Source organism: Schistocerca serialis, chromosome 8 (genome assembly GCF_023864345.2).
Source record: "Schistocerca serialis cubense isolate TAMUIC-IGC-003099 chromosome 8, iqSchSeri2.2, whole genome shotgun sequence".
In the NCBI taxonomy this organism is placed as follows: domain Eukaryota; kingdom Metazoa; phylum Arthropoda; class Insecta; order Orthoptera; family Acrididae; genus Schistocerca; species Schistocerca serialis.
In genome coordinates, this window is record NC_064645.1 from 105,526,042 (window position 1) to 105,545,726 (window position 19,685).

At 44.6% G+C, this 19,685-nt stretch overlaps 1 protein-coding gene and 1 pseudogene across 1 annotated transcript in view; one reads left to right on the forward strand and one right to left on the reverse strand.

Moving 5' to 3' along the window:
• LOC126416506 (uncharacterized) overlaps positions 1-19,685 on the reverse strand; it is a 656,753-nt gene that overhangs the window by 43,996 nt on the left and 593,072 nt on the right. The gene's annotated exons all lie outside the window — the stretch shown is intronic.
• LOC126417223 (5S ribosomal RNA) lies at positions 4,447-4,564 on the forward strand (annotated as a pseudogene).

The following is a 19,685-nucleotide window of genomic DNA, read 5'->3' on the forward strand; positions in this document are numbered from 1 at the left end:
GCTCCTGGGGTATCGACGAGGACCATTCGCAACCGTCTCCATGAAGCTGGGCTACGGTCCCGCACACCGTTAGGCCGTCTTCCGCTCACGCCCCAACATCGTGCAGCCCGCCTCCAGTGGTGTCGCGACAGGCGTGAATGGAGGGACGAATGGAGACGTGTCGTCTTCAGCGATGAGAGTCGCTTCTGCCTTGGTGCCAATGATGGTCGTATGCGTGTTTGGCGTCGTGCAGGTGAGCGCCACAATCAGGACTGCATACGACCGAGGCACACAGGGCCAACACCCGGCATCATGGTATGGGGAGCGATCTCCTACACTGGCCGTACACCACTGGTGATCGTCGAGGGGACACTGAATAGTGCACGGTACATCCAAACCGTCATCGAACCCATCGTTCTACCATTCCTAGACCGGCAAGGGAACTTGCTGTTCCAACAGGACAATGCACGTCCGCATGTATCCCGTGCCACCCAACGTGCTCTAGAAGGTGTAAGTCAACTACCCTGGCCAGCAAGATCTCCGGATCTGTCCCCCATTGAGCATGTTTGGGACTGGATGAAGCGTCGTCTCACGCGGTCTGCACGTCCAGCACGAACGCTGGTCCAACTGAGGCGCTAGGTGGAAATGGGATGGCAAGCCGTTCCACAGGCCTACATCCAGCATCTCTACGATCGTCTCCATGGGAGAATAGCAGCCTGCATTGCTGCGACAGGTGGATATACACTGTACTAGTGCCGACATTGTGCATGCTCTGTTGCCTGTGTCTATGTGCCTGTGGTTCTGTCAGTGTGATCATGTGATGTATTTGACCCCAGGAATGTGTCAATAAAGTTTCCCCTTCCTGGGACAATGAATTCACGGTGTTCTTATTTCAATTTCCAGGAGTGTAGATACACCTTGTAAATCGTCGTTTTGTTGCCACATCCCCCACTGATTTTAGAAATTTTGATGGTATTTTATCTATCCCTTTTGCCTTACTCGATCTGAAGTCTTCCAAAGATTCTCCGAATTTGATTTTAATACTAGATGCCCTGTCTCTTCTATATCGACTTCCGGGTCTTCTTCTGTCACGTTATCAGACAAGTCCTCCCCCTCACAGGCCCTTCAAAGTACTCTTTCCTCCTCTGCATTTAACACTCTTATTGTCACCACTCTTGCTTTTAATTTCACAGAATGTGTTTTGACTTTCCTATATGCTGTGTCAGTCTTTCCGTCAGTCATTTCCTTTTCAATTTCTTCACGTTTTTTCATGGAGTCACATCGCCTTTGCTTCCCTGCCCTGCACACGCTGTTTATCTCATCCCTAAGGGACTTATTTCTGTATTTCTTAATTTCCTGCACTTCCTTCTTTTATCGATCAGCTGAAGTATTTCTTCTGTTACCCATGGTTTCTTCGCAGTTACCTTCTTTGTACCTATGTTTTTCTATCCAACTTCAGTGATTTCCCTTTTCAGAGATTTCCTTTTCGCCTGAAACTGCCTGCTGTGCTATTCCTGATCGCAGTGTCTATAGCCAAAGAGAACTTCAAGCGAATCTCTTCATCTCTTAGTACTTGGCAACCCACTTCTTTGAGCACGGATTCTTCGTAACTAGTCTCTTCAACTTCAGCCTGATCTTCATCACTACTAAATTGTGATCCAAGTCTATATCTGCTCTTGAGTACGCCCTTCAATCCAATATCTGATTTCGGAATCTCTGCCCGGACCATGATGTAATCTAACTGAAATCTTCCAGTTTCTCCCGGCCTTTTCCAGACGTACCTCCTCCTCTTGAACAGAGTATTCGCTACTACTAACTGAAATGTACTACAGAACTCAATTATTCTTTCTCCTCTCTGATTCCCAGTACCAAACCCATATTCTCCCGTAACCCTTTTCCCCTGATCTCTCACATACAATCGTCTTCCAATCCCCCATGACCGTTAGATTTTCATCTCTCTTTACGTACTAAATTAAAGAAGAAATAGTCTATCCCCCCCCTGTTGAAGAAGCAGTGGCGGAACTGAAAGGAAGGTTCAAGAGTGAAGTTATAACTGAGAGTGAAAGGATGTCATTGGTAAGATTCGCAAATGGAATTACTATCCACATTGAAACTGAGGCTATAATGTGTTCTTTAGGATATACAGAGTACCGTCATACATAGAGGAGTGGGGAGTTGCCTAGTACTCAGGTCACCAACAGATGGCACTCTATTTTATGCTCTTGCCTTATGTCACGCAAATAGTGTCCAACACACCCACATAAGCATTCGCACGACACCACTCTGAAAGTACCCGCGCAACATTAACAAAGAATCACACTACCTCAACAGCACCTCAGCATCAGGAACATCTCTACAGTCGCCACCAAGAAGACCCAAACTCGACGTTCTACAAAAAAAAAAAAAAAAAAAAAAAAAAAAAAAAAAAAAAAAAAAAAAAAAAAGCGTTCAAATGGCTCTGAGCACTATAGGACTTAACATCTGAGGTCATCAGTCATCAGTCCCCTAGAACTTAGAACTACTTAAATCTAACTAACCTAAGGACACCACACACATCCATGCCTGAGGCAGGATTCGAACCTGAGACCGTAGCAGTCGCGCGGTTCCAGACTGAAGCGCCTGGAACCGCTCGGCTACCGCGGCTGGCGACATTCTACAAATGATGATAGTAGTCGTTCACTGGATTCAGTACTAAAAAATGGTTCAAATGGCTCTGAGCACTATGGGACTTAACATCTATGGTCATCAGTCCCCTAGAACTTAGAACTACTTAAACCTAACTAACCTAAGGACATCACACAACACCCAGTCATCACGAGGCAGAGGGATTCAGTACTAGATTAAAGACAGTTCAGTGCAATAGAAAACTTAACTAATGTCATGCACTATCATCATACTACAGTTTAATATTATAAAATTTTTACAGAATTACAGGACCTGTTGAATGAAATACTCTAATAGGTGTGCACTACGGACTGAAAGTAAACAGGAGAAAGACGAAAGAAATCAGGAATTGTGGAAATGAGATTAGCGATAAACAAAATCAAAATTCTGCTAACTTGAAAGCAAAATAACATGTGACGAAGCACAAAGGACATAAAAAAGCCAAACAGTACAGGTAAAGAGGAGATTTCTACCAAAAACAAGACTACTTGTATCAAACACCAGCCTTATAATTCATTCATATTTCAGTTAAACAGCATCTAATGCGATTACAGCTGCTGTACGTGCTGATTTCAGCTCCTTTATTAGCATTTTGGAATTTAATGTGGCGCTGGCTATTTCAGCAGCTGTTCTGGATAAGCTTTACTAGTGAGATGGACTGAAGATACGGGACAGGACAGTCGTAAGAATGGCTCCCTGAAACCCACCCATTGTGGGCCAAGGGGTCAAGGAATGACATCGTCCGCCGAATTGCTAGCGGGGGGATCAACACGTAGAAGCTGCCCTCACGTTGTCCTGAGGAAAGTCGCCTCTGCTAGCATCACACTGCACCTGGCCTACTGTGCATATCCACTTTGGACAGTCAGGTTGAAAGCATTCATTCCAGATGGCGGATCACTGTCTGGCATGACGTGGGCGTTACGGCTGTGCTAAGAAAAATACAGTCAGCTGATAAACATCTCTCAGTGGTCCAAACTACGTGACAGAACAGCTCTGACGTGTTACAGGTTCAGAAGATGTCGCGGAGTTGACGGAAAGCCCCGAGCATAGTTTTTAAGCTTTGCGCAGGCCGTGTGATGTGAGGCTAGCTGCTGCTTGAGAGGGCACTGGATGATGACAAGAGGACATTACCAGAGTGTGAAGTTATTGGCAATAGTTCGGAGGAAATCGAGATTATTGGTTTTTAGCGTTTCACCTATGCTGGTGGGGATTTTGTTACAAGAAGAAGAGCACTGTTTGACGAGATTGTTGAAGGAACTCACGCTGATTGCATTGGTACTCGTATATTGTCAGAGTGGAGGCTGATTTTCAAGTCCACGGCAGTACTTGATGACAGTGAGAATTGGTGTCACCGTTCTGTTATCGGATCGACGATAATAGTGAGCATACCTTGCAGGTTCGTCATGGTAGGACCATCGCGAACTTCAGAATCATATTAGTATTCCATTTCCCAAATTCGTCTGTACATTCTCAGTTGCATGGGCTTCTTCGTTTTTCCAGTCAGACAAACAATTACTGTAACTGATAAGGGGGTAGATCAAGTTAAATTTCACAAACTCAGGTTATGAGCTAATTCTGATTCCCACCAACTAACTTTGACAACCGATAGTTCACTTATCTACTTCTCACAGTTGGTACTCTATGGTTGTAATTTTCGAGATTCAATTACCTATTTACACGCTTGTTCACACTTTTTGTAATAGAGAGTTTACGTAAGTCATATCTTGGATTCGAGTAGGTGTTTCCACCATGACCATATTTCATATTTTTCAATGATAAAATGCGTATTCTTCCCATTAAGTGGGTAACGGCCTTGCCGCAATGGATACACCGGTTCCCGTCAGATCACCGAAGTTAAGCGGTGTCGGGCGTGGCTGGCACTTGGATGGGTGACCGTCCGGGCCTCCACGCACTGTTGCCATTCTTCGGGGTGCACTCAGCCTCGTGATGCCGATTGAGGAGCCACTCGACCGAACAGTAGCGACTCCGGTCAAAGAAAACCATCATAACAACCGGGAGAGCGGTGTGCTGACCACACGCCCCTCCTATCCGCATCCTCCGCTGAGGATGACACGGCGGTCGGATGGTCCCGATGGGCCACTTGTGGCCTGAAGACAGCGCTAGTGCTTCCCATTAAGTGTCACTGCTAGGGCCATGATCTTCCATAGCGTTAATCATTCCAACATCGGCGTAAACGGTGTACCTGCATCGCGCATAATTCTGATTCATTTAACTCCGCTCACACGTGCACGGCGTTTCTTAGAATATTGTATAACAGTATTGTTTGGAAGTGACTCATGGATGACTCATGGACTGAGGGAATGGAGAAGAGGAGAATCGAAGAATCTGAGTGATGGCGCTATAGGAAATACGTGACAAGAAAATGGGCCGGGTTGATGGGACGTATAAAGCATTGGCGGATACATATGGGGGGAGCGACCCCCCCCCCCCCCACCCTTACGCGGCCACCAACATTGCCACCTGCACCGCCCCCGCCAGTCAGCCCGAACGCAATTCGTTCGTTTCTTTCGTCAGTCGACTCGACTGAATCGAGTTATCGAGTATTTTTACTTTTCTATGTAGCACGCGCGTCCGCGTCTTCGTATTTTATACGTTTATGTCTGGCACATAGATAGCTAACACGTAGCTACGATAAAAGTCGCGGCCACTCTAGTGATCTCGTTAAGTTATTCTGTCTGACATTTGTTCGAGAATAGTTGCGAATTTTCTACTGTTTTCTTGAACAGAGAACCTTCGATACGTAGCGTTATAAATACGGACTATACGCCGAATAGAAGCAGAAATATTAAGACTGAGGAATGAATAAGTAAAAAGTCCTAGTTGTAGCAAGTGCAAGTGTGAAGATTAGTCAAGACTGGAGTGATCAGTTGATTGCGAAGTACTAATAATAGTAATTCATAGTAATTTATCAGTAAAAATATCGTTATTTTTTATTACGGTAAAAGTAAAGGTAGGTCACGACACCTCTAGCGCCCCCTTGTTCAAATGTGTGTGAAATCTTATGGGACTTAACTGCTAAGGTCATCAGTCCCTAAGCTTACACACTACTTAACCTAAATTATCCTGAGGACAAACACACACACCCATGCCCGAGGGAGGACTCGAACCACCGCCGGGGCCAGCCGCACAGTCCATGACTGCCGCGCCCAAGACCGCTCGGCTAATCCCGCGCGGCTCTAGCGCCCCCTCCTTGAGATTTTTCTGTATCGGCCACTGGTGATAAGACAGCAGAGAATAGATTTCATGGTACTAGAGGCAGCCAACAGGTTGGGTGTCGTTTCTATTTTGAGAGAGTGAGGCTGATACAAGAGAGAATGATATGGGGGCTGCAACAAACCAGTAACAAGGTGAGAAAAAAGTTTGAGAAACCTCAAAAAGAGATGGTGATTTCCATGTCATCTCCCGTCAGTCCTGTTGAGGATATGAGGATATCTGGAGCAGAATGGCGTAATATGTACGTGTCTTCTACCAAACTCCGACTAATTTCTGCGAGTTGTCGGCGGCGGTTGTGTTGTCGAGGAGTACAGTAATGGCCCCTCTCTACCTTCAGCGCTTCGAGGAATCTACGCCCTGAATCGTAGGCGCCGTCTTCAGGAGATAGGGGGCACTGAGAGTTACTAAACTGACGTATCTAACTCGGCTAGTCATGTTTTTATATGTCTCCATCTGTCGTTGGAAGGAATAAGGCTTACAGTCTCTTATTGTAACAGCACCCTCATGAATGTCAACTGCTTTAAATCTGGTTTGATGGTCACAAGAGGAACCTCGCGAAAGGTAAAAGGAAATAAATGATTTAGCAGTCTATACGGTGTCTTCTGCCACTTGGAACCACAATTACGACCCATTCTCCGCCTACCTCCTCTTTATGAAGAGTAATGATATACTTCTGTTGGAACTCTGCTGTAAACACTCCTGTGGACACTGAAGCACTTCTCAAGATTTCACGACCGCCTCTCACCGAAACCTAAGGCGCAACAGCGGAGGAGGTAATGATGCAGTGCTGCAGACAGTATACGCGGCAGCTACGATAAAGTGAAACCGAAGCACGTCTCGTTCCATTGAACGCTTTAACGATCGACAGGGAAACAACCGGTCATTTTCGCCCATGAAGAACTGCGAGTTTACTACGACGGCGGCAGTACCTGCGCGCCGGCCGTAACTCGTCCTTCCGTCAAGGTAATGGATTACGAGCGGAAGCAGCGAAACCGATCGGTGTTCTGCGTTGCCCCAGCAGTTACGTCATGGAGCGCCGTGTTCCTTCCAAACAACACAATGAAAATTTAGAGGGTTGTCCGAGATCAGTAATAAAACGCTGAGCTAAGACAACATTCTACGAATTATCTACACCTATATCTGTGCTCCGCAAGACAGCGTTCTGTGGTACACCAGAATCATTTTGCCTCCCTCTTTCATTCGAGGCTGGTTGCCACCATGAAATGATACGCTTCATGAGCCGAATTGGAGGGTATGAGGTCTCGGAATTTGTACATCAATGCTGTTCATTAATCACTTTTATTTTATTTTTTCTGATGTCTTCCAGTGGAGTTTTGGTTTTATTTATTTACTTCAATATGGCCATCAGACATTATCCATTCCTCCAATACATGATGTGTTGCAATTTAAAAGGTACATCCAATCATATCCATCACACATATATACAGCCAAGACTCATATTTAATACTTTACATTGCTTTTTACAGAACAATTAAATCATGGTGCGTTCAGCTTGCAAAACGTATTATGTATGTCTACAAAATGATACAGGGAGACAATTATTGAAATACCGGGTGATCAAAAAGTCAGTATAAATTTGAAAACAGAATAAACCACGGATTAATGTAGATAGAGAGGTACAAATTGACACACATGCTTGGAATGACATGGGGTTTTATTAGAACCAAAAAGATACAAAAGTTCAAAAAACGTCCGACAGATGGCGCTTCATCTAATCAGAATAGCAATAATTAGCATAACAACGTAAGACAAAGCAAAGATGGTGTTCCTTACAGTAAATGCTCAATATGTCCACCATCATTCCTCAACAATAGCTGTAGTCGAGGGATTATGTTGTGAACAGCACTGTAAAGCATGTCCGGAGTTATGGTGAGGCATTGGCGTCGGATGTTGTCTTTCAGCATCCCTAGAGATGTCGGTTGATCACGATACACTTGCGACTTTAGGTAACCCCAAAGCCAATAATCGTACGGACTGAGGTCTGGGGACCTGGGAGGCCAAGCATGACGAAAGTGGCGGCTGAGCACACGATCATCACCAAACGACGCCCGCAAGAGATCTTTCACGCGTCTAGCAATATGGGGTGGAGCGCCATCCTGCATAAACATCGTACGTTCCAGCAGGTGTTTATCAGCCAGGCTGGGGATGATGCGATTCTGTAACATATCGGCGTACCTCTCGCCCGTCACGGTAGCAGTTTTGCTGTCCAGCGCCATCTGTAGGACATTTTGTGAATTTTTTTTTGTTCTAATAAATCCCCATGTCATACCAAGCATGTGTGCCAATTTTTACCTCTCTATCTGCATTATTCCGTGGTTTATTAAGTTTTCAGATTTATACTGACTTTTTGATCACCCGGTACATGAAATCAAATTGTCATACCTTCTGAACGGTTTGCGGTAGGACACTCAAACTGCGCGGTTGCTCGCGAGACATGATGGAAACTAGTATGCGCATGCACACTTTGGTTCAGCCACGAAGCCCACTTTCATTTGGATGGGTTCTTCAATAAACAAAACTGGAGGAATTTGAGGACCGAAAATCTGCATTCTCGATCCAGAAGTCTCTTTACCCTCAATGGGTGACTGTGTGGTGTGCGATGTCCAGTCACGGAATAATCGGTGCGATGTTCCTTGATGGCACGGTGACTATCGAACCGTACGTGAAGGTTCTGGAAGTTGATTTCATCCCCTCTATCCATAGTAACCCCGATTTCGACAAGATATGGCTCATGCAAGACGCACCTTGACCCCCATCGAAGCAGGAGAGTGTTTGACGTGCTGGAGGAGCACTTTGGCTCTGGGGTACCCAGAGGTCACTTCCATGAGTTGAGGTTGGTCGCCGTCTGAACAAGTGCGACTCCTTTTTGTGGGGCTCTATTAAAGACGAGGTCTACAGCAATAAACCCCTACCACTGATGTGATGAAAACAGCCATTCAGCGTATCATGCAGAATTTCGCTATTCGTCTGCGCCACATCACCGCCAATGATGGCAGACATATCGAACATGTCATAACCTTAATCCGAATCTCTGTAGTGACGTTTACATGTTGAATAAAGCGTGTTCACCCCGTAGTTTGTAACTAATTCACGTTTTTTTTTCCATATAGTTCAATAACTGTCATCCTGTACATCATGTTGCGAGTAGTGACTTCACGCTGGTAGGAAGATGTTGTCCACTAAGTGCCAAGCAATGCAGCAATTCGGTTGTCGCGTGGTGTAGTAGTGGGCAGCCGAAATGGATGTGTTCGATATTCTCCTTTGCACTTTCCTTTGATCAGCTTTAGTTGCAAGACATTTAACCGCAATAAATATCTGAGCCAAGATTTTTCACCACTCTTATAATTCCCACTACTTTTCTTTCCCTGCTATTCTTATGACTTAATATTTCATTCGTCATTCTGTCAGTTCATTTTAGTTTAAAAATTTTCCCCTCGTTCTCTTTCTTTTTTATTGTCCATAATTAGCTGCCTTACAGTACCACACTCCAGACAAATTATTTGGCGAACTTCTTTCTTAGACCTATCAGCTTTCTTTTTCCTGACAACAAAGCTTTCTCATTTTCAAAGGCTATTTTACCTAAAGGTACACTATACCATATTTCTTCTGCAGCCGTTCTGTATTCCTTACCAAACATCTTAAACATCTAAAATTTATTTTGTCCGAAGTTTACTCCTCTCGACCATATTTCGACGGAAATTTCGTGTTGGCTCTCTCTTCTAACTTCCGTCTTTCCAATATTTAACCACATACAGTATACCCTTCCCTTACTTCCACGACCCTGACCATCTCAAGTTCTAGTCCTTACTCTGACACAGCCAACACAGCTTAACTGCACACTTAACTGTCATTCTTCTTCTTCCTCTTCCTGTTCTGCTTTAGTCTATACTAACGCCTTGTCTGATATTTTTTCAGAATACATATTAAAGAATATTGGGGATAAATTATATGGCCGGCCGGAGTGGCCGAGCGGTTCTAGGCGCTACAGTCTGGAACCGCGCGACCGCTACGGGCACAGGTTCGAATCCTGCCTCGGGCATGGATGTGTGTGATGTCCTTAGGTTAGTTAGGATTAAGTAGTTCTAAGTTCTAGGGGACTGATGACCTCAGAAGTTAAGTCCCACAGTGCTCAGAGCCATTTGAACCATTTAATTGTGTACTTTTCCAACATTTTGAAAGACGAGCATTTTATTCTCATTCACTATGCACACCTTTCATCTTTTATTCTTTTCGCAATTCTTTCATCATTTTACAACTGCAGTGGGATGCCTGTGCGGCTAGACAATTTTCTATGGAAATAATACGTTGGTCAGTGAGAGAGGATGGGCGCAGGACATTTTATGTTATTTATGAATCCAGTTTAGCAGTCTCCCTGTAGTAGTAGCCATGATGACTTCCCTTTTCCTTCGCTGGTCGATGCTGTAGGGGGCATGTCGGACCAGTTTGAATGATATGTAGTGGCCAAAGTTGTCCCTCTCCCTAGTCTCACAAGTTGTAGTACCAACCTAGAAGCTTAACTTCTCGCTCTATCGCTGCAAAGTAGTCTCGCTGATTGTGACCGTTTTCTGACGAATGACGAGCCGTTTTCCGGTGTTCGGGCGGCTAGCCAGAACGGTATCGTGTTCCGCGGCGGTCACGTGTCCTCTGACTTGCCGGGTTAGGGGCGCGACGGTTCTCGCGATCCAACACTCCCAGATCCCCTCTGGAGACATGGAACCTCGGTCAGTACAGTTCGGCTCCTGCTCCCTGTTGGAGGCGTAAGTTCGCGATGCTGATATCGGTAAGCCAGCTTAGTTGGTTATAATGCACTTACAGCACTAGGGATTGGTTAGTGGGAGAGCACTATTTTTTTGTTTCTCTTAAATTCTGCTTCGTAAATTCGATGATTCATGAGTAATGTTTCATTTGGTGTCCGACATTTGTCCGTCATGAGCTCGAGTACAGCTGGGGTTATATCAGAGAATAGATTCTTGTCCTCAAGTTGCAGTATCGCCTTCAGCATCTCTTATTTAGACTTTTTCCTGTGACACGCGTGTGGAGTTACGTTTCTAGATTGTAACTTCGCAAAATGACTCATGGTCCGCTGTGCTAGAACACGCAACCAGGTGGCGAGTGGTTGGTCTTGCGTACTGCTAATTGCATAGCAACTTCTAAGCCTTGCAGTGATTTAATTTTCGTCGCTTAAACGAATGTTGCTACGATGGATATTCAAGTGAGTTACTTGGTTTTTGGTGGAGAGGCCACTTTGACACTTTGTTATTCTGACACTTACCCCTTAATCTGTTTGCTCTACGGTAGTGGCGACTGCATGACGGTAATTCCATTCTCTCCGAAAAATATTAGCTTAACTATTTAGTCACAATGATCAGACTCCTTAGTCCTCTTCCCGCTACTTGTTTTCTTCTTTCTTCGCCATTGTGGACAGGGCAGTTACTGAATCAATCTCAATCTTTCCTTCCACCCCCCCCCCCCACCCCCCCCCTCCGTAAAGTTATGTTCAATAATAACTGAAAGAGTGCAAATAACGACCTTCTTTTCTTTATACACTACTGGCCATTAAAATTGCTACACCTCGAAGATGACGTGCTACAGACGTGAAATTGAACCGACAGGAAGAAGATGCTGTGATATGCAAATGATTAGCTTTTCAGAGCATTCACACAAGGTTTGCGCCGGTGGCCACACCTACAACGTGCTGACATGAGGAAAGTTTCCAACCGATTTCTCATACACAAACAGCAGTTGACCGGCGTTGCCTGGTGAAAAGTTGTGATGCCTCGTGTATGGAAGAGAAATGCGTACCATCACGTTTCCGACTTTGATAAAGGTCGGATTGTAGCCTATCGCGATTGCGGTTTATCGTATCGCGACATTGCTGCTCGCGTTGGTCGAGATCCAATGACTGTTAGCAGAATATGGAATCGGTGGGTTCAGGAGGGAAATACGGAACTCCGTGCTGAATCCCAACGGCCTCGTATCACTAGCAGCCAAGATGACAGGCATCTTATCCGCATGGCTGTAACGGACCGTGCAGCCACGTCTCGATCCCTGAGTCAACAGATGGGGACGTTTGCAAGACAACAATCATCTGCACGAACAGTTCGACGACCTTTGCAGCAGCATGGACTATCACCTTGGAGACCATGGCTGCGGTTACCCTTGACATTGCATCACAGACAGGAGCGCCTGTGATGGTGTACTCAACGATGAACCTGGGTGCACTAATGGCAAAACGTCATTTTTTCGGATGAATCCAGGTTCTGTTTACAGCATCATGATGGTCGCATCCGTGTTTGGCGACATTGCGGTGAACGCACATTGAAAGCGTGTATTCGTCATCGCCATACTGGCGTATCAACCGGCGTGATGGTATGGGATGCCATTGGTTTCACGTCTCGGTCACCTCTTGTTCGCACTGACGGCACTTTGAACAGTGGACGTTACATTTCAGATGTGTTACGACCCGTGGTTCTACCCTTCATTCGATTCCTGCGAAGCCCTACATTTCAGCAGGATAATGCTCGACCGCATGATGCGGATCCTGTACGGGTCTTTCTGGAAACAGAAAATGTTCGACTGCTGCCCTGGCCAGCACATTCTCCAGGTCTCTCACCAACTGAAAACGTCTGGTGAATGGTGGCCGAGCAACTGGCTCGTCACAATACGCCAGTCACTACTCTTGATGAACTGTGGTATCGTGTTGAAGCTGCATGGGCAGCTGTACCTGTACACGCCATCCAAGCTCTGACTCAATGCCCAGGCGTATCAAGGCCGCTATTATGGCCAGACGTGGTTGTTCTGGGTACTGATTTCTCAGGATCTATGCACCCAAACTGCGTGAAATTGTAATGATATGTCAGTTGTAGTATAATATATTTGTCCAATGAATACCCGTTTATCATCTGCATTTCTCCTTGGTGTAGAAATTTTAATGGCTAGTAGTGTATTTACGCAAGATCTCGTTTACGATCTTTTTGTAATAAAGATGTCATACTAATGTCTATCTGCATTCATCAGCTCAATAAGACTCCCTTCCCACGTAAGTACAGCTTGTAAGCAGCCATTAACCATTACGACTAGCAAATTAATGAATTGATGAATAAATGCGTTCCTTAGTCCGTCTCCATGAGGTCGTTTGGATCTCGCTCTTTCTTTGTTGGGGCCGAGTTCGTTCTCGTAGAACCGCTGGGACCATTGTACTTACGGAACCGCTTACAGTTAAATCAAATTCTTCGCTTCCGAATTCCAATTCATGTGGTGAAAGGTGGTTGTCTTATCCTTAATAGGTGATGTAAAGTTTGGATTAAATAACTATCGCCTATTCACTAAATTTATTTGTTCAGGAATCTTTCCACAGTTCCCATAGAAAAATACTGGAAAGAAACAAGGCACCGCTTTTAACTTCATCCAACACCCGTGTAATCTGTCCCCTCACCGCCAGTTTCTTTCTGTTTTAAGTGTGGCTTCGGAAGAGAAATAGCATTAATAGAAACAATAGTGTTGAGTTAATAGACGTTGTCACCGATGTAACATTACATTATTGGTACATAAAAATTATTTTAAAGGGCTACAATTAATTACATTGTGGAACGTAACCTAATGCTACGTCTTGCACCCGGCACTGTCTCAGAAATCTGACCCCACACCGCCAGACAATTAAGAACTATCGAACACTCACGTGCAGCGGTATCCCAACTAGGGACAAGCGCCGAACAAGTCACGAATAGCACTTAAGCGAGGCCCAGAGCACGCCGTTGGGCACGGAGAGATGTCGATACAACGGGACACGCCAGAAATTGCTGCGCACTGATGAGAAGTTGATTTTTCGTGACTTGCGCTTGATGTAGCTGCTACTTCCAGTTGACTATTAAGGCCTAAGAACAGCGAGTGTCGCCAGTAGAAGTGATGTCGTTATAGATTTGAAATAGATAACAATCTCCAATAACGTTTCATTTGAAGTGCTGAGAGACACATGTTACTCGGCGAAAGTGTGCTGCTGCGATGTTATGCAATTTAATTTTACACCCGCAACATTACGCGTATTAGTAGGCTGTTTGACAGCTGCTAAGGGCACATTTAGTGTCAGAATTATAAAGGGGATAGCAGATAATAAACAACAATAAAGAGCCAAAGAAATTGGTACACCTGCCTAATACTCTGTAGGGCCCCCGAGAGCAGGCAGAAGTGCCGCACATTGACGTGGCATGGCCTCGACTAACGTCTGTCAGACAACTGACACCAAGAATCCTGCAGGGCTGTCCATAAATCCGTAAGAGTACGAGAGGGTGGAGATCTTTTCTGAACAGCACGATGCAAGGTATCCCAGATATGCTCAATAATGCTAAAGTATGGCGACTGTGGCGGCCAGCGGAAGTGTTTAAACTCAGTATTCCTGGAGCCACTCTGTAGCAATTCTGGACGTGTGTGGTGTCGTATTGTCCTGCTGGAATACCCCACCTTCGTCAATGGACATGGATGGATGCAGGTGATCAGACGTACTTGTCACCTGTCAGAGTCGTACCTAGACGTATCAGGGGTCCCACATCATTCCAACTGCCCACGCCTCACACCATTACAGAGCCTGCACCAGATTGAACACTCCTATGCTAACATGCAGGGTCCATAGATTCATTAAGTTGTTCCCATACCCATACACGTCCATCCGCTCAATACAATTTGAAACGAGACTGTCCGACCAGGCAACATGTTTCCAGTCATGAACAGTTCAATGTCGGTGTTGACGGGCCTTCGGCTCCCAAAGCCAATATCGATGACGTTTCGTTGAATGGCTCGCATGTTGACACTTGTTAATGGCTCAGCATTGAAATCTGCAGCAATTTGCGGAAGAGTTGCACTTCTGTCACGTCTTCAGTCGTCGTTGGTCCCGTTGTGGCAGTGGCTTTTTTTACGGCCGCAGCAATGTCGGAGATTTGAAGCTTTACCGGATTCCTGATATTAACGGTACACTCATGAATTGGTAGTACGGGAAAATCCCCACTTCATCGCTACCTCAGAGATGCTGTATCGGTCTAAGGCGCTGCAGTCATGGACTGTGCGGTTGGTACCGGCGGAGGTTCGAGTCCTCTCTCGGGCATGGGTGTGTGTGTTTGTCCTTTGGATAATTTAGGTTAAGTAGTGTGTAAGCTTAGGGACTGATGACCTTAGCAGTTAAGTCCCATAAGATTTCACACACATTTGAACATTTTTTTGATGATGTATCCCATCGCTCGCGCGCCGACTATAACACCACGTTCAAACTCACTTAAATCTTGATATCCTGCCATTGTAGCAGCAGTGACCGATCTAGCAACTGCGCCGTACACATGTTGTCTTATACAAGCGTTGCCGAACACAGAGCCGTATTTTGCCTGTTTATATATCTCTGTATTTGAATACGCATGCTTATACCAGTTTCTTTGACGCCTTAGTGTACTTCGAGATAAGGATCCAATGCTCAGAAATAAATATTTGTGGTCGTAAGACGTCATGAATCGGCAGCGCATGTTAGCCAATACGTGTATTTGTAAATCGGTTACGATTCACAACAAACAAATGCCTGCCACATCGACGCTGGTGGCGCCACCTTGAAAAACAGTACTCAGATTTTCTGCGGTTTGTCCAAGGCAATGCTTACCAATGTTTACAGTTCAAGCTGGTTTTCGTAAAATGATAAAAAAAAAATTCGAGGGTCACTCCAAAATAAATCCACACTATTTTTGTAAAAATACAGTTTTCATTCTGCATGTGTGAAAGTTTTACAGTGTGTAGATACATCCTTCCCGCTTGTTTTCAAACTTAGTTCAACCTGTTCCCGTGAGTGGCGCCGTCACAGCATGTGTTCAAGATGGCTGCTACTCTTGACGTTCGTCAGAAACAACGTGCTGTCATAGAATTCCTGTGCTGTGGAAACGAGACAGTGGGAAACATCCACAAGAGGTTGAAAAAGGTGTACGGAGATGCTGCTGTCGATCGCAGTACAGTTAGTCGGTGGGCAAGCAGGTTACGTGATGAAAGCGGGCACGGCAATATTGAGGATTCTCCTCGCAGCGGCATGTCTCGTACTGCACACACAATATGCAGAGAGTTAACGAATTGGTTACTGCTGACAGACGCCACTGAAGACACTGAAGAAACTTCAAGCTCGACTGAGTCGTGTTCGACCACATCGGCAAAAGCAGAATGTTTTTCTGCTGCACGACAATGCACGGCCACATGTCAGTCCAAAAACCATGGAAGCGATCACAAAACTCGGATGGATAACACTGAAACACCCGCCTTACAGTCCTGATCTGGCTTCATGTGACTATCATCTATTTGGGAAACTGAAAGACTCTCTTCGTGGAGCAAGATTTGAAGATGACTCCCTTGTGCACGGTGCCAAACAGTGGCTCCAACAGGTTGGTCCAGAATATTACCGTGCGGGTATACAGGCGTAAGGCAGTTGAGAGGGATGGACATTATGTGGAGAAATGAAAATATTGTTCCTAAAGGATGTATCTACACACTGTAAAACTTTCAAACATGTAGAATAAAATATGGATTTAAAAAAAAAATAGTGTGCATTTCTTTTGAAGTGACCCTCGTAAAATTAAAAAAAGAAAAGAAGCGTATTATGGCGTTGTTGGCTGCGAACCGTCTGATGACAATGTGTTTTCTCCCTCTACAGACACTGGCCCCTTTCCATGTGGTGTGTGAGAGTTACGCATTAGGAGTGTCTGTTGGGTCTACGTTACTGTAATGGATGTGTGTGTGGTGATTTGTGATGTATGAAGATGAGAGGAAAGGCTGAAACCCGATGCACGCAACACGACCTGCTCCGCCCGAATAGCGCCGCGCTTGACTTCCAAAGTACCCGTGTCAGGACCTCCAGATATAGGTTTTGCCGGCACGGTAGCTCAGCGTGTTCAGTCAGAGAGCTGGTTAGCCTCTGTAATAAAAAAAAACTGAGTGGAAGGATCAACAAACGAACTTTGACGGATGTCATGTGATGTTCGCAACGACCAAACACAACGATCAACAACGGAAAAAAAAAAAAAAAAAAGATGACGGTCGGATCACCAGCAACAGTGTGTGTGACACGCTTTCGCTCCACAAGTCACTGTGGAGAGGGCGGAATCTTAGCATAGGATACTAACGCTAAGTATGGAGTTCAAGAGCTTCACGCCACTAGCTCTTCTCCCCTTGCCGGCAAAATACTAATGATGAAATTTTTCTTCCCTCACCATCATTCAACCCGGCTACTGGCTGTCAGCTGTCAGTAGTATTTAGGCAAACTGTGTGTGTGATTCATGACATCTGCCAAATCTTGCTTTCTTTCATACCATTCGTATCCTAATGGGTCCTGTGTGAATAGTATGTATTTTTGACCCCCTATTGTTCTACTTGTCTTCCAGCAGTGATGCAAACACTGTCGGAGGAACATCCGCAACTGAACATTATAGCAGTGGTTGAAAATACCGCTTCAGTAGTATGGTTCTTTTTATTCAAAGTACGACAGGATTGGAGCTCTTATATACCCATCATCAGGTGTTATAACTTTATGCTGTGTTCCCGAGTACTGCGGTGGGGCTGGTGATACATCACGTCCTGTACTCGTCCACCGTGGCGCTTGGGGTCACAGCACAAAGTTATAACGCCTGATGATGGGCATATAAGAGCCCGAAACGGTCGTGTTTTGGATAAAAAGAACCTTACAACCGAAGCGATATTTTCAACCTCTGTCAGCGATGATTGTTATAGAAATCGAAACTGGTAAAGAATAAACTTGAATGTATTCACATCATGACTATAAAAATGTTTTCCTTTTAAATTTCCTTTCGACGACTAGAAACTAACCTAGCATGTACTTTCCGAACACGCAGTGCGCAGTCGGGTGGTTAGATTCTTATGCACGCACTGCAGTCAATGTGATTTATTTAACAGCCATTCCATGGCAGCGCATTGCAAAGAAAATGCAGAGTGATTTATTTCAGTTTAACATGCAGCAGAGTGATAAATTATAGGTACTATTGCAGAGCAGAGCAGATCTTCGTTGCGCAGGGTAGCTTTTAATATAAGGGCCATGACAAATTATTGTTTGGAATGTTTAGGACGCAGTCAACACTTATATGTTTCTATACAATTTGGAAGCATCATCAGTAACAGCAGCTGGTTGTTCCATTCAGCAGCTAGCGTTACAGTGTCTTGATTGTTCTAGGACAAGTTACTGAGTATTGTGTCGAAGATAATTACTTCTCATGTTCAAACCACTAATTATTGATGTCAGGGAACAGATTCGCCGGCCGTTGTGGCCGAGTGGTTAGAGGCGCTTCAGTGTGGAACCGAACGACCGCTAAGCTCGCAGGTTCGAATCCTGCCTCGGGCATGGATGTGTGTGATGTCCTTAGGTTAGTTAGGTTTAAGTAGTTCTAAGTTGTAGGGGACTGATGACCGTAGCTGTTAAGTCCCATAGTGCTCAGAGCCATTTGAACCATTCTTTTTTTTTTTTTTTTTTTTTTTTTTTTTTTGGGAACTTCCGCGTTACCGTACTGCAGGATTTCAAAAGTCGGTATCAGAGTGCTTAAGAAAGTATGCTGTCTGACCGACAGCTTCCGATATTCGCCAACTTCTGCCGATTGTGTACTGAACTGATACAAACCAGAGAGTTTCAGAGTATTTGATAGAATAACAACGGAAAATGGGAACGGTTCTCATATAATCATACCATTTCCTCTGACTTTAATTTTCTAGCAAGAAACGACTTAAAAGAAAGCTCTGTAGTCTTGAGCAGCTAATTTTGATACAAAATACAGCAGAAGCAAGCGATACAGCGGAGCGGATCTAGTTAAAGTTCCACGACCAAAGAGCTGATGAAAAACATTGGCATGGCTTTCCGTTTATGCTCAGTTCTCTTTTTTTTTTTTTTTTTCTTCAACGTGTGTGTTAAGAGAATCTTAATGAAACATTGAAATAGCTTTGAGGGTATTTATTACAACGTCAATGAGAACAGCACCTTGTGAACGCAGTTTCATGAACTTAGTATTATTGTTATTATTATTATTATTATTGGTATTGTTACGACAACACAGCTTTGTCGAAACACGTAATCCAACAAAATGCTTTTTTAGGGATCTTGACTTGTGAAGTTTTCTTCACTTACCAGATTGTTATTATTACTATTATTACGATTTGAATTCGGGTGCGGATTCAAGGAGACTGCCGAATTCAGCCACCTTCTCGATAGCATACGACACAACAGCTAAAGTTGACTTCAATGGGTCAATGAATTTGCTTCACAAATGGTTCAAATGGCTCTAAGCACAATGGGACTTAACATCTGGGGTCATCAGTCCCCTAGAGTTAGAATTACTTAAACCTAAGTAACCTAAGGACATCACACACAGCCATGCCCGAGGCAGGATTCGAACCTGCGACCGTAGTAGCAGCGCGGTTCCGGACTTAAGCGCCTAGAACCGCTTGGCCACAACGGCCCACATTTGCTTCACAGAAAGTAATAAAATGCTGAGTGAATTACCATAAATCACAATTCCTGGAGAGAGATATTTTCTCAGCTATAATTACATCCCTGATTGTTTTAATTGCATTTGATAAATTATGCACTGTTAACAATTCTGACGGGCAAATAAAATCTAAGCTAATACCAATGCACAGCAGCTCCCATTAACAATAAGATACACATTTGATTTACCGTCAGTCTGTTTTAGAAATGCTTTCACAGTAATACATTTAATTTGCTGTGTGCGATATTTCGCCTCTAAAGTTCATTTAAGTAGTATTTCTTTTAATTT